This window comes from Erythrolamprus reginae, chromosome Z, assembly GCF_031021105.1.
Source record: "Erythrolamprus reginae isolate rEryReg1 chromosome Z, rEryReg1.hap1, whole genome shotgun sequence".
NCBI classification, from domain to species: Eukaryota; Metazoa; Chordata; class Lepidosauria; order Squamata; family Dipsadidae; genus Erythrolamprus; species Erythrolamprus reginae.
The window spans coordinates 75,750,542-75,764,231 of NC_091963.1; positions in this window are offsets into that span (position 1 = coordinate 75,750,542).

Consider the following 13,690-nt stretch of genomic DNA (forward strand, 5'->3'; position numbering starts at 1 on the left):
AGGTGCCGCTTCTCTCTGCTATAGGAAAGGCAGGCGCACCCGAAGTGCGCAGGGAAGCAGCTGCAATCGTCTACCTTTCCTTCAGCTCCAGGGATGTGGCAACTGCCCCGCCTTCCCTCAGCTGCTTCCTGGAGACCGCTTTGGGACATCACTTTGGGAGAGGCGGCAACTGCCCCGCGCCTCCCGCAGCTGCTTCCCCGCGTACTTCGGGAGCGCCTGCCTGCCATTCCTGAAGTGGGGAGAAGCGGCACCTGCTCGTGCCTCCCACGGCCGCTTCCCCAAGAGCACTTCAGGAGCACCTTCCTTTTGGGAGCTGTAACGGCCCGGCCCCTACACAGCTCGCTCGCCCAAGCTGCCAATTCTTTCCGGTCTCCCGTGGCCACCCACTGCTCTAAAATGGAGTCCCTGACGGCGCTCAGGCCATTGCAGCGCCCAAGCGCCGTCAGTGACTCGAGTATAAGTTGAAGCCCAGTTTTTCAGCCCATTTTTTGGGCTGAAAAACTCGACTTATACTTGAGTATATACGGTACTTGATTTAAGCATGATTTAAGCATTTTTTAAATCCCAAGGTTACAACTCATGTATTCACTTGTGAAAATTATTTTTAATAATTAGAATGTTGGTGCACTCTATTAGGAAATCTCATTACTGAGTTCAAATCCTGGGCACAAATTATATCAGTATCTCAGCAGTTAGATATTGCAACAGTTTCACGTTTGGTGTTATTGTAACAAATTTTGAATCCATAGAGCTCATTGAAATTTGTTATACCAATGTTATTAAAAATCTACTGTTTAATATCAGGTAGGTTGCTGGGTTTGAGATTAAAGCCTTTTTTAAAAAAGTTAGATTTGACAAATAGTTTTCTGTGTGATTGTCAACATTTAGAATGTTGATAGACATATTAATAATAACTAAATGACTCATGACCACTGTTCCCTCTAACCTGCTATAGCGCAGGAGATTTGAGAGCTCGGCACATGAATTTTCAATTCTAGCGCAGAGGTTTCAAACTTGTTTTTCCCCGGGCCGGTGGCCAGAAAAATTTTGAAGGTGCGAAGAAGGAAGCTCAACTTCCAGTCTCGCAACTTTTTGCTGAGGGCGTGAAGAGCAAAACGTTCCAAGACCGGAATTTCCTTGCGCCTTCCAAATTTTTCCAGCCACCTTGTTCCTCCTAGGCACGACACCCAAGTTAGCCAGTCCTGGTGTTCTGATCTCCGGCTAAGGCCACTGTTAATTGGAATAAAGGCTTGCTAAATGCAGAGATTTGTAAAACAAAACATCATTTTTATTTTTCTTCCTTCTGTTACATATGGCGTCATCTCGGCATGCAGCACTCTCTTATCTCAGTCTTTAGCAGTCAAGGCAACATCAAAATCATCAAAGCATTCCACAAGTTATTCTAAGGTTTATGGCTAGGAAGTGTTAACCCATGGTAATAAAAATTGCAATTAAAAACACTGTTTCCCGTGGGGCAGATGGAGGCTGCTGCTCCGCTAGACTACGAGGGAAACATCATGAATATAGGTCAATTTAATGGAGGCCAGCAATTTGTTCTGTTCTGGAGTGGTGAGAAGTCCTGTTTTTTGGAGGCCCCGAAACACCGTTGCTCCATAGTGGCTTAGATCAGTTGTGGCCACGGACGCACCGGGAGCCAGTCAGCTGGGGTGCAGAAGATGGCGGCTGCCTTTGAAGCTGAAGCCGAAGACTTAATTAAGAACTAAGCTGCATTGCCAAAAGACCGAAAGACTGAATGGAGCTGAAGCGGGCTGGAAGCGGGCCAGTAGGTGAGAGCTACTGGCTGCTGGCACCGGAGATGATCAATGTGGTTGAGGCAGCCCTAATCTACCAGACAGACCTGGGACGCCGGAACGCTTAATGGTGGGAGTGTTCGGTGTCGGAGGGCCAGTCGGGTGGAAGGCCTGTATGGAGAAGCTGAGCTGGCCACCGTCGAGAAGAAGGAGGCCGATGAGAAGGTGGAGGAGGCTGAGGAGAATACCACAAATACAGACGGGCTGTGCAAAGGCTGTGTGGAGGCTGTGCGGTGCCACTGAGAGCACGGAGAGTCGGAAATGTCACCCAGTGAGAGTGGCGGACAGTGGAGGGCGACCAGGGTAATCAGCAAGAGTCGGGGGTGCCATGGAGATGGAGGAGTCGGAGGCAGCAGCCAAGATATACAGAGATATACAGAAAAGAACTGGGAGTGCTGGTCGATGGCAGCGGTCAGCACCAAAGAGCTTGACCAGAGACTTGGACATTCCCACTGGACAATTTTAGAACTCAGCCGATTTAGAACTTGGCACCATTTTGTTGCTGACTTGATTAATGAATTATTGATCATTCCCTATATTCATAATAATTAATATTTATAGTTTGTATAGTATTTAGGTTATATTTTATATATATTTTACTTACTTTTCTTAATGTTTTAACTATTATTAATTTAATCTATATTTTAATTAAATTATTGGGGGCGTTTAATTGATGGATAACTGGGGGGGTTCTAATAATATGTAAGGCATGAATGATTGGGATGGGTGGGGTGGGTGGGGGATGGGATTATGATATGGATGGGGTGAATGGGAATGATATGAATGATATACTTGGCACACCTGGCGTTGGAGAGGCAGGAGGGGAGGGGGCACTTATCTCTGGGGCGGCAGAGGGTCAGAATATCCCAGTGCTGCTGGGGAGAGGCAGATATGGCGGGAGCCACGGAGCTAGCCGTTCCAGGGGAATGAGGGATCACTGCTTAATAATGATCACTTGTTCCGGCTCCGTGAGGTCAACCCAAGGTACTGGTGACGAGTGTAATTCTGGCCCTGGGCTCAGGCTGCTGCTACTCAATGCCAAGTCGATAGTAAATAAAACTCTCCTCATCCGGGATTTGAAACCTGGCTGGGCCCAGAGGGAGGAGTTCCTCTCTCTGAAATCTGCCCAGCCGGGTTCCAGGTATGTCATCAGCCTTGACCCCAGGGAAGGGGGGGAGTGGATATTATAGCCAGGGAGAGCCTTTGCCTGCATAGACTCGTTGCTTCAGAGATTATGGGTTGTGAGTCCCTACTGGTGAAGTTGGACTTAGGGGTTCAGGTGGGCTTGTTGCTCACGTACCTGCCTCACAGCTGCGTGTCAATAGCTCTGCCTGTGCTGCTCGAGGAGGTAGCCTGATTGGCGGTAGGGTTCCCAGACTTATTGTCTTGGGGGACTTCAACCTACCGTTGTTTGGTGAAACCTCTGGGCTAGCGCAGGAGTTCATGGCCACCATGGCAGCCATGGACCTGACTCAAGTAGTTCAGGGTTCGACTCACGAGGGGGGGGGGGGCACGCACCCAACATGGTATTCCTCTATGAACAATCAAGTAATGGTCTGAGACTAAGGGGCTTAGAAGTGTTGCCTTTGTCATGGTCAGATCATTTTCTACTACGCCTTGACTCCCTGGTTCCAATCCTTCCCCGCAGGGAGGCGGAACTGACTGGGTGGTTCTGCCCCAGATGCCTGATGGACCCAGAGGGCTTTCAAAGGGCGCTTGGGGTTATTCCAGATGCACTTGTCTACAGTTCGGCAGTCTCTTGCTGTAGCCTGGAATAAGGCTGCAGCGGAGGCTCTTGACCGAATTGCGCCATTGCGACCTCTCTGTGGCACTAGACACCAGAGAGGCCTTTAGTTTAGCAAGGAGCTCTGGGAGTTGAAACGCCAGAAGAGATGTCTAGAGAAGCGATGGAGGAAGAGTAAATCCAAATCCGATGAAACACTTGTAAGAGCTCATGTTAAGACTTACAAAGTGGTGCTCAAGGAAGCAAAATGCGCATATCATGTGCCCTTGATTGCATCAGCAGAATCTCGCCCGGCCACTCTGTTTAGGGTGACCCGCTCTCTTAACCAGGGGAGAGTTGGGTAGCCCTTACAGAGCAGTACCGAGGATTTTAACACTTGACTCCAATTTGATAATAGTCGACTGACAATGAGTCAGTTAAGGTGACTGGGGCTCGTACTTGTTCATCTGTCTGGGAAGAGTTTCATCTGGTGACACCTGATGAAATAGACAAAGCCATTGGAGATGTGAGTTCCACCACCTGTTTACTAGATCCGTGTCCCTCCTGGCTGGTTTCAGCCAGTAGGGAGGTGACATGGAGCTGGGTCCAGGAGATTGTCAACGCTTCTTTGGGGAGGGGGTCCTTCCCGGCTCCCTACAAGGAGGCACTTGTGCGCCCCCTCCTCACGAACCCTTCTCTGGACCCAGCCATTCTTAACAACTATTGTCCAGTCTCCAACCTTCCCTTTATGGGGAAGGTTGTCGAGAAGGTGGTGACACTCCAGCTCCAGCGGTCCTTGGAAGAAGCCTATTATCTAGACCCTCAACAGTTGGGTTTCAGGCCCGGCTACAGCACAGAAACTGCTTTGATTGCATTGATGGATGATCTCTGATGGACCCGGGACAGGGGTTTATCCTCTGTTCTGGTGCTTCTTGACCTCAGCGGCTTTCGATACCATCAACCATGATATCCTTCTGCGCTGGCTGGAGGGGTTGGGAGTGGGAGTCACTGTCCTTCAGTGGTTCTCCTTCTACCACTCCGGTTGGTCGCAGTCGGTGTTAGTGGGGGGTCAGAGGTTGACCTCTAAATTTCTACCTTGTGGGGTGCCTCAGGGGTCGGTCCTCTTCCCCCTGCTATTCAATATCTACATGAAACCTCTGGATCATGCAAGGGCATGGGGTGAGGTATCATCAATACGTTGATGATACCCAGCTATACATATCCACCCCATGTCCAGTCAACGAAACGGTAGAAGTGATGTGCCGGTGCCTGGAGGCTGTTAGGGTCTGGATGGGTGTCAACAAACTCAAACTCGGATGGAATGGCTGTGGGTTTTGCCTCCCAAGGACAATTCCATCTGTCTGTCCATTACCCGGGGGGGGAATTATTGACCCACTCAGAGAGGGTCCACAACTTGGGCATACTCCTCGGTCCACAGCTAACACTGGAACATCATATTTCGGCTGTGGCAAGGAGGGCATTTGCCCAGGTTCGCCTGGTGCACCAGTTGCGGCCCTATTTGGATAGGGAGTCATTGCTTACAGTCGTGCATGCCCTCATCACCTCGAGGTTCGACTACTGCATTGCTCTCTACATGGGGCTACCTTTGAAAAGTGTTCAGAAACTTCAGATTGTGCAGAATGCGGCCGCGAGAGCTATCGTGGGGTTTCCTAGATTCACCCATGTGTCTCCAACACGCCGTGGCTTGCACTGGCTGTCGATCAGTTTCCAGTCACAATTCAAAGTGTTGGTAATGACCTTTAAAACCCTACATGGCATCGGACCAGAATACCTCCGGAACCGTCTTCTGCTGCACGAATCCCAGCAGCTGATAAGATCTCACAGAGTTGGCCTTCTCCGGATCCCGTCGACGAAACAATGTCGTCTGACAGGACCCAGGGGAAGAGCCTTCTCTGTGGTGGCCCCGACCCTTTGGAATCAACTCCCCCCCAGAGATTAGGACTGCTCCCACCCTCCTTGCCTTTCGCAAACTCCTGAAAACCCACCTCTGCCCCCAGGCATGGGGAAATTGATTCCCCTGGGGCATTTCCGCTTTGTGTATGGTTTATATGAAATCCATGATTGTTTTTTATATTAAGTGTTTTTAAGTATTGGATTTGTATTGTTCTTGTTGTGAGCCGCTCCGAGTCTGCAGAGAGGGGCAGCATACAAATCTAATAAATAATAATAATAATAATAATAATAATAATAATAATAATAATAATAATAATAAAATAACATAAAGCAAAGCTTACTTTCGGAGCCGCTGAAAGACACCTCCATATTTCTTAATAGCAGATTGAGAACTCCACCCTTCTCTTCTGCTGATACCCAGACGTGATGAATTAATTACTTAATTAATTAACCCATTTCTCTCCTTAATATTTCTTCCCTCTCCTCATGGCCCCTCCCCTCCCCCGGGGGATAATTAGGGTTAGGTTTGTCAGGCAAATGAACATGAAAGTCAAGAAACGTCCTGACCATTCCACCAGGTATTGGAAATGGTCAGTGAGCCAACGAGAGTCTCGGATGCCAGTAATGTCCAGGCGGCATAGTGGAACTCGAAGTTCGGGCACAGGATGGGGAGGAGGAGGAACGGCAGGAGCAGGAACTGGGAGGTGAAGTGGAAAGTCAGGTGAGATTGGAAGCAATAGCGAGCGATGAAAAATGGGATGCACACACATGGAAGGAGGTAAGTTCACTGGATTTATGACTGTTTCAACAGGAAAAGGGCCAATGAAACATTGATCAAGCTTGTGGTGAGGTTCCGAAGAGAGGTATTTGGTAGAAAGCCAAACTATCACCAACGGTGACTGGGGGAGTGTCTTTGCGGGAAAGGTCCGCAAAATGTTTGCAGTCTTCTTTGGCTTTAGTTAAAGAACGTTGGACGAGTTGGTAACGTAACTTAATGAGCGTAACTCATTAAGAAAATCACCAGCAAATGGTACTGAAGAATCGGAAGGCGTAAGTGGAAACAATCGGGGATGGAACCCGTAATTGGCGCAGAATGGTGTGGTCTGCATGGAGGTATGTTCAGAGTTATTAAAAGCGAACTCAGCAACGGAAATATATTTGGTTCAATCATTTTATCTATCGTGAACAAAACAACGGAGGTACTGTTGCAGGATGCCAATAACTTTTTTGGTGCCCCTGTCAGTTTGGGGTTAATGGGTGGATGCCAAGGAAATTTTGACTTGCAGAGCGGTCATGAGTTCTTTCCAAAACTGGGCGGTGAATTGGGGACCGTGATCGGAGACGATGGCATCGGGTAAACCGTGGAGGTGGAAGATGTGCTGGATAAATAGTTGAGCTGTGATCTTGGCCGTAGGGATTCGCCGACAAGGGATGAAATGAGCCATCTTGGTTAACATGTCCACCACTACAAATTTATTATTTATTTATTTATTTATTTATTTATTTATTTATTATATTTGTATGCCGCCCCTCTCTGCAGACTCGGGGCGGCTAACAGCAGTAAATATAGCAGTGAGTCCTTGAGAGACAGGTAAACAGGTGAGGAAGTCCATGGAAATGGTACCCCAGGATCTTTCAGGTGTAGGCAAAGGTTGCAATAATCCCAGAGGGGGTCTGGTGGCGGCCTTGGCTTGGCGACAACGTATGCAGGAGTTAATGTATGCACTGACATCATGGCGGAGTCTGGGCCACCAAAAAGTGTGAGAGACGAGGCGTACGGTTTTGAAGAGGCCAAAGTGGCCAGCTGCTGGATTAACATGGCACTGGTTGAGGATGAGACCTCAGAGTAGACCTGTGGGAACATAGAGTAGGTCACGGTAGCGGAGCAAGTCATCAGTGATGATCCATGGAGAATCAGGTTGCAGGTCTTGCTTTCTTTGGGTGACAAAAGGGTCCTGGTCTTGCGCTTCCTGGATTCATTCTCAAAGATCTACCACATCATTATATATTGTGATATATTTTATATATTTTATTAGTGTTATTAGTGTTTTTAAATTGCTATTAATTTAATCTATTTTTAAAATTATTGGGGGTTTCTAAATTAATGGATGATTGGGATAGATATACCTGCATGCATGAGTTGAATGGCTGGTATGATTGGGATGTCTGGGGTGGGTGGGGTTACGGTATGGATGAGATGAATGATAACAGTATGAATGATAGATTTGGCCCACCTGACGCTCGAGAGGCGGGAGAGGAAGGGGCACCGATCTCTGGGGTGGCAGAGGGTCGGAATATTCCAGTGTTGCTGGGGAGAGGCAGATATGGCGGGGGCCATGGAGTTAGCCATTCCAGGGGAACGAGGGATCGTTGCTTAATAACGATCCCTTGTTCTGGCTCCGTGAGCCCAATCTTGGGTACTGGTGATGAGTGTAACTCTGGCCCTGGGCTCAGGTTGCTGCTGCTCAATGCCAGGTCGGTGGTAAATAAAGCTCTCCTCATCCGGGATTTGATCCTGGATGAGGAGGCCGACCTGGCATGTATTAGTGAAACCTGGCTGGGCCCAGAGGGAGGTGTTCCTCTCTCTGAAATTTGCCCAGCCGGGTTTCAGATATGGCATCAACCTCGACCCCAGGGAAGGGGGGGAGGAGTGGCTATTATAGCCAGGGAGAGCCTTTGCCTACGTAGACTCATTGCTCCGGAAATTGCGGGTTGCGAGTCTCTCTTGATGAAGTTGGACTTAGGGGTTCAGGTGGGCTTATTTCTCACGTACCTGCCTCCCAGCTGCGTGTCAAAAGCCCTGCCTGTGTTACTCGAAGAGGTAGCCGGGTTTGCGGTGGAGTTCCCCGGACTTATTGTCCTGGGGGACTTCAACCTGCCGTCACTCGGTGAAACCTCTGGGTTGGCACAGGAGTTCATGGCCACCATGACAGCCATGGACCTGACTGAAGTAGTACAGGGTCCGACTCACGAGGGAGGGCACGCACCTGACATGGTATTCCTTTCCGAGCAATTGAGTAATGGTCTGAGACTAAGGGGCTTAGAAGCATTGCCTTTGTCATGGTCAAACTATTTTCTACTACAGCTTGACTTCCTGGCTCCAATCCTTCCCCGCAGGGAGGCGGAACCAATTAAGATGTTCCGCCCCAGACGCCTGATGGACCCAGAGGGCTTACAGACGGCGCTTAGGGTTATTCCAGAGGCACTCGTCCACAGTTCGGCGGAGTCTCTTGCGGAGGCCTGGAACAAGGCTGCAGCGGAGGCTCTGGACCGGATTGTGCCTTTGCGACCTCTCCGTGGCGCTAGACCCCGTAGAGCTCCATGGTTCAACGAGGAGCTCTGGGAGTTGAAACGCCAGAAGAGACGTCTAGAGAAGCGATGGAGGAAGAGTAGGTCTGAATCTGATCGAACACTTGTAAGAGCTTTTATTAAGACTTACAAAGTGGCGCTCAAGGCGGCAAGATGCGCGTATCATGCCGCCTTGATTGCATCAGCGGAATCCCGCTCGGCTGCTCTGTTTAGGGCGACCCGCTCCCTTCTTAACCAGGGGGGAGTTGGGGAGCCCTTACAGAGCAGTGCCGAGGATTTTAATACGTTTTTCGCTGATAAAATCGCTCAGATTCGGGCCGACCTCGACTCCAATTGGAAAACAGAGTCGACTGACAACGAGTCAGTCGAGGTGACTGGGGCATGTACTTGTCCACCTGTCTGGGAAGAGTTTGATCTGGTGACACCTGATGAAGTGGACAAGGCCATTGGAGCTGTGAGTTCCGCCACCTGTTTACTGGATCCGTGTCCCTTCTGGTTGGTCTCTGCCAGCAGGGAGGTGACACGGAGCTGGGTCCAGGAGATTACCAATGCTTCCTTGGGGAGGGGAGTTTTTCCAACACTCTATAAAGAGGCGCTCGTGCGCCCCCTCCTCAAGAAGCCTTCCCTGGACCCAGCCGAACTTAATAACTATCGTCCAGTCTCCAACCTTCCCTTTATGGGGAAGGTTGTTGAGAAGGTGGTGGCGCTCCAGCTCCAACGGTCCTTGGAAGAAGCCGATTATCTAGGTCCCCAGCAGTCGGGTTTCAGGCCCGGTTACAGCACGGAAACTGCTTTGGTCGCGTTGATGGATGATCTCTGGTGGGCCCGGGACAGGGGTTTATCCTCTGTCCTGGTGCTCCTTGACCTCTCAGCGGCTTTCGATACCATCGACCATGGTATCCTTCTGCACCGGCTGGAGGGGTTGGGGGTGGGAGGCATTGTTCTTCAGTGGTTCTCCTCCTACCTCTCCGGTCGGTCGCAGTCGGTGTTAGTGGGGGGTCAGAGGTCGACTCCGAGGTCTCTCCCTTGTGGGGTGCCTCAGGGGTCGGTCCTCTCCCCCCTGCTATTTAATATCTACATGAAACCGCTGGGTGAGATCATCCAAAGGCATGGGGTGAGGTATCATCAGTACGCTGATGATACCCAGCTTTACATCTCCACCCCATGTCCAGTCAACGAAGCAGTGGAAGTGATGCGCAGGTGTCTGGAGGCTGGTGGGGCCTGGATGGGTGTTAACAGACTCAAACTCAATCCGGATAAGACGGAGTGGCTGTGGGTTTTGCCTCCCAAGGACAATCCCATCTGTCCGTCCATTACCCTGGGAGGGAATTATTCACCCCCTCGGAGAGGGTCCGCAACTTGGGCGTCCTCCTCGATCCACAGCTCACATTAGAGAACCATCTTTCAGCTGTGGCAAGGGGGGCGTTTGCCCAGGTTCGCCTGGTGCACCAGTTGTGGCCCTATCTGGACCGGGACTCATTGCTCACAGTCACTCATGCCCTCATCACCTCGAGGTTCGACTACTGTAATGCTCTCTACATGGGGCTACCTTTGAAAAGTGTTCAGAAACTTCAGATCGTGCAGAATGCAGCTGCGAGAGCAGTCATGGGCTTACCTAGGTATGCCCATGTTTCACCATCACTCCGCAGTCTGCAGTGGCTGCCAATCAATTTCCGGTCACAATTCAAAGTGTTGGTTATGACCTTTAAAGCCCTTCATGGCACTGGACCAGAATATCTCCGAGACCGCCTTCTGCCGCACGAATCCCAGCGGCCGATTAGGTCCCACAGAGTGGGCCTTCTCTGGGTCCCGTCAATTAAACAATGTCGGTTGGCGGGCCCCAGGGGAAGAGCCTTCTCTGTGGCGGCCCCGACCCTCTGGAACCAACTCCCCCCTGAGATTAGAACTGCCCCTAATCTCCCTGCCTTCCGTAAACTCCTTAAAACCCACCTTTGCCGTCAGGCATGGGGGAACTGACACACCTCCCCCGGGCATGTTCAATTTATGCATGGTATGTTTGTGTGTGTGTTTGTTAGTAAATGGGGTTCTTTTTAAATCTTTTTAAATATTTTAAATTTATTTGGATTTGTCATGATTTGCTGTATCTTGCTGTGAGCCGCCCCGAGCGGGGCGGCATACAAATCTAAATAATAAAAATAAATAAATAAATAAATAAAATCATGGGTGGCTGTGATCGACGCGAGTGGCAAAATGCTATGAAGCGGTACAGGTTCTTGGGTTTGGGTGTACAGTGATCCCTCGATTTTCGCGATCTTGATCTTCGCGAAATGCTATATCGCGATTTTTCAGAAAATATTAATTAAAAAATACTCCACTCTTCTCTCTCTCTCTTTCTTCCACTCTCTCACTCTCTTCCTTCCTTTCTCATCTCTTTCTTTCTTTCCTTCTCTCTCTTTCTCTATCTCTCCCCCTCTTGCTCTCCCTCTTTTTCTCACTTTCCCTCTCTCGTGCACCGAGTGGCGGGCAGGCGGGCAGGCAGGCGGCGGACAAGTGGCAGGCGGACAAGCGGCGGGCGGGCAGGCAGGCGGCGGACAAGCGGCGGGCGGACAAGCGGCGGGCAGGTGGGCAGGCAGGCGGCGGACAAGCGGCGGGCGGACAAGCGGCAGGCGGGCGGACAGGCAGGCGGCGGACAAGCGGCGGGCAGACAAGCGGCGGGCGGGCAGGCGGGCGGCGGACAAGCGGCGGGTGGACAAGCGGCGGGCGGGCAGGCGGCGGGTGGACAAGCGGCGGGCGGACAAGCAGCGGGCGGACAAGCGGCGGGCGGGCAGGCGGCGGACAAGCGGCGGGCTGAAAAGCAGCGGGCGGAAAGCGGCGGGCGGATAAGCGACGGGCGCGGCAGCAGCGAGGAGCCGAAGATCGGTGTTTCCCCTTTGCGTGGGCGGCGGGGAAACCCCGATCTTCGGCTCCTCGCTGCTGCGGCACTGCCGAGCAGATCAGCTGCTGGGCGGCAGAAGGAACCTTCCCTGGGTCTTCCCAGGTGCGGAAGTAAAAACACCATCTGCGCATGCGCGGCCATGGAAAAAAGGGCGCGCATGCGCAGATGGTGTTTTTACTTCCACACCACTATATTGCGAAAAATCGAGTATCGCGAGGGGTCTTGGAACGTAACCCTCGCGATACTCGAGGGATCACTGTATTCAGGTTTGCGAGACAATGCATCTGCTTGTTTGCTGTCCCAATTGGAAATGTAGGTAATGTGGAAGTTGAATCTGGCGAAGAAAAAGGACCATCAGATTTGTCTCTGGCTCAACTTCCTGGCAGTTTGGAGAAATTCCAAGTTCTGACCTGTACTTGGTGATGGGCTCCTTCCAGGTGTTGTCGCCAGGTCTCAAAAATAGTTTTGATGGCTAAAAGTTCTTTTTCCCAAATGGTATAGTTGTGTTCTGCAGGTATTAATTTCCTAGAATAATAAGCACAGAGAAATAAAGGTGCGCCGTCTTGGTGTTGTTGGAGAAGTACAGCCCCCACTCCAACATCAGAGGCATCAGCTTCTATGATAAATGGACAGGTGGGATCAGGGTATTGGAGAAAAAGTTGCATGAAAGCTTTTTTGAGATTGAGAAAAGCTTGTTGCTCTGTGGTGCCCCATTGAAATGGAACTCTTTTCTGGAGAAGGCGGGTGAGGGGCGCTGCCAAGGTGGTGAAGTTGGGAATGAAGGTTCGCTAGTAGTTGACAAATCCCAAAAATCGTTGGACATCTTTGGCTTGAGTTAGAGGTTGCCAAGTTTGCAAGGCATCGAGTTTTCAGTGTCCATGGCGATGCCTTGGGGGGAAATGACATGGCCTAAGAAGTCAATGGAAGTTTGGAAAAATTGGCATTTTTCTAACTTGGCATAAAGGTGATGTTATTGGAGGCGCTGGAGTACAGTGGTACCTCGGTTCTCGACCATAATCCATTCCAAAAGTGTGGTCGAGAACCGATTTGGTCGAGAACCGAAACAACAAGAAATAAACTGCAGCCGTTTAGGCAACGCATGAGCGATCCGCCCTCCCCCTTTATTCCTGACTAACAAGAAATAAACTGCAGCCGTTTAGGCAACGCGCGAGCGGTCCGCCCTCCCCCTTTATTCCTGACTAACAAGAAATAAACTGCAGCCATTTAGGCAACGCGTGAGCGATCCGCCCTCCCCCTTTATTCCTGACTCCCGAAGAGGCAGACAGGCATCCGCAAATACAATTTACATACCTTTGTGACTGCATTGGGATGGCATACAGGAGTGGATGTGGAGGGAAGAGGGGATTGTTATTCTTTTGAAGGGAATTCCCCTTCCATAGAAACGGGGTAACTTCCCTTCGGGTGTTTTTTCTGTTTTTTGTCTTTTTTGCTCAGGAGAATCTGGCTCTGCAGTTGCCTGTCTCTTTTCAGTATGGAAGAACTTGTCAATTGTTATTTGTTTTTGTCTTGTTAGTAAATTTTTTCTGAAAGCGGACATAACACTATCATTAAAAATGTTCACTGCTCTATTTGCTGGGACTTTATCAGGGTGATGTTTTTCAGCAAAATTTGCTATTTCTGCCCATTTAGCACACATTTCATGAATTAAGCCACTTGAAACATTTTCCCTTCTCTCCTCCTCCTCAGAAGATATTTCTTCGACCATATCCTTCTGCTGCTGTTGTTGTAGGTGCATCAATTCCTCTGTGGTTAACTCAGCAGCATGACCTTCCACAAGTTCATTGACATCCTCTTGTTGAATGTCAAGCCCCATGCTCTTTCCCATGGTCACAATATCATCAATCACAGCAACATCGTCATCAATGACAGGAGCTGGGTCAGGTTCCAAATCCTCAGTGTTCCTTTCTGGTACACATTCTGGCCAAAGTTTTCACCATGCTGAATTCAATGTGCGATGAGTGACATTACTCCAAGCAGTGTCAATTAAATTCACACAATTCAGGATGTTGAAGTGTT